The sequence below is a fragment of the Galeopterus variegatus genome, unplaced genomic scaffold (genome assembly GCF_000696425.1).
Source record: "Galeopterus variegatus unplaced genomic scaffold, G_variegatus-3.0.2 Scaffold6011, whole genome shotgun sequence".
NCBI classification, from domain to species: domain Eukaryota; kingdom Metazoa; phylum Chordata; class Mammalia; order Dermoptera; family Cynocephalidae; genus Galeopterus; species Galeopterus variegatus.
The window spans coordinates 17814-20139 of NW_007732122.1; positions in this window are offsets into that span (position 1 = coordinate 17814).

A 2326-nucleotide genomic window follows, 5' to 3' on the forward strand; every position below is an offset into this window, starting at 1 on the left:
ATATACAATGTTTGACTTAAATATTTTCTTTTTTTTTTTTTGTCTTTTGTCTTTTGTCTTTTTCCGTGTCCGGCAACGGATCACAACCCTCAGTGTTGCCCCCGCACCGGACCGGGGACCGGCAACGGGATTGCAACCCTCAGTGTTACCCCCGTGCCTCGCTCAGCCAGTGAGTGGGAACCGGTCCGCACGTGGGATCCGAACCCTCGGGCGGGAGCGCCGCCGCGCTTCCCAAGCGGCGCACTATCCAGTGTGCCACCGGGCCGGCCCACTTAAATATTTTCTTATGTTCTGTTGTCAAACATTGCAGATGTTGCTGTTTTTTGACTTATGTAAATAATGCTGTGACAACTTTTGCTATTAATTTGGACTCTAGTAATTAGTTCATAATTCAGACATGATTCAGCTGGGGGTGAAGGGGAAAGAGGACACAGTCTAAGCAAATTATTAGTGTAAATTGAAGGAAAGCTAAACCTACTTAAAGTAACAAATGTTTTAGGGATTATTTATAAATAGTTACTTTGTTATTTAAAAGTTATCCTTCACCGAATTAAGGTAGATCACAGTAGGTTCTTTAGTCAGCATTTTTCTTATTAGCTTTTCTTTATAGTCCCTAACAGGACATTTGATAGAACTTTTTTGGGATGATGGACATGTTCTTTATCTGACTTGTCCAATATGATATCAATTAGCCACATGTGGCTATCGGGTACTTGAGATGTGGCTAATACAATTGAGGAACTGAATTCTTAACTTTATTTAAGTTCAATGGACTTAAATTTAAATTTAAATAGCTACATGTAGCTACCTTCTTGGAGAGTGCAAGTCTGTAATGATGATGACTAAAACACTTTATAGTGCTTACCTTTTCTTAGGCACTCTTCTGAGTGCTTTACATATTAATGTATTTAATCCTCCCAGAGACTCCATGAGGTAGTCTTCCAGTCACTATTGTTATATAACAAATTGCCACAAAGCTTTGTGGCTTAAAACAACAACAATCACTAATTTTGCTTAGGTGTCTACAATTTGGGCAGGGTTCGTCAGAGACAGCTCATCTTTGCTCCATGCAGCATCAACTGGGGCAATAGGGTCTACTTCCAAGATGGCTTAGTTCCTGATTGGTAAGTTGATTCCTGCTTTGGTTTCTCTCCACCGGGGAAGTTTAGGCCTCCTCACAGCATGGTGGCTGGGTTCCAAGAGTAAGTGCCCCAAGAAACAGGAAGTGGAAGCTGTCAGTTTCCTAATGACTAGGGGCTGGAAAGTGGTAAAGCATCACTCCCAACACATTCTGTTGGTCAGGCAAATCACAGAATATATATTTTAGGGAAGGAGATGTAGCCCTCACCTCTCAGTGGGAACAGTATCAAAGAATTTTAGGACCGTGTTTTAAAATCATCTTAGACAGGCACCATCATTTTGATTCCGTCTTATACATGGGGAAAGTGAGCAATGACTTGCCCAAGATGACATGTCTAGTAAGAGGCCAAGCTGTTTTTTCTGCCAGGCAGTCTGAGCTTTTAACCTCNTGACATGTCTAGTAAGAGGCCAAGCTGTTTTTTCTGCCAGGCAGTCTGAGCTTTTAACCTCAGTGCTATATTGCATCACTCTATAATTCATAGGTTTCACTAATTTAGATTCATGTCTTCTTTAGTTATTCCATGAGACAGTAATTACAGGTTGAACATTCCTATTCTGAAAATTTGAAATCTGAAATGCTCCAAAATGTGAAACTTGAGCACTGATGTGATACTTAAAGGAAATACTCACTGGAGCATTTCCAATTTTGGATTTTCAGATTAGGAATGTTCAACAGTACGTATAATGCAAAAACAATACTGTATTCCAAAATCTGAAAAAGTCCAAAACCTAACACTCTTCTGCTCCGAAGCATTTAGGAAAAGGGATATTCAGTGTGTATGAGACTGAGTGAATGATACATGTTTGTAAATCACAAAATTCTGTAAATATGTAGTATTTGTAAGGGTTTGCTCGATGCCATATTAATGATGAAGACACATTCTCAACCACCTGATTCAGGTGGAGCTGTTTGGTCAATTTTGAGCCCCTTTGCTTTTCTCCCTGTATCCCACTGCCCCCAACAGAGAATTTATCATCACCTCCAGATTGAAACAGACAATGATTCTGAGCAAAACGATTGAAACAGACAGTGATTCTCAACAAACTCAGTCTCAGCATGCTGCCTACTTCACCTATTTCTGTTTCATGGAATATGTGTTAGTAAAAGGAATTAACTAAATAAAACTTATTTGGATGTAAAAGGAGTTTAATGAATGTTTCTGGTTTTTACTAAAATTAAGGCTTG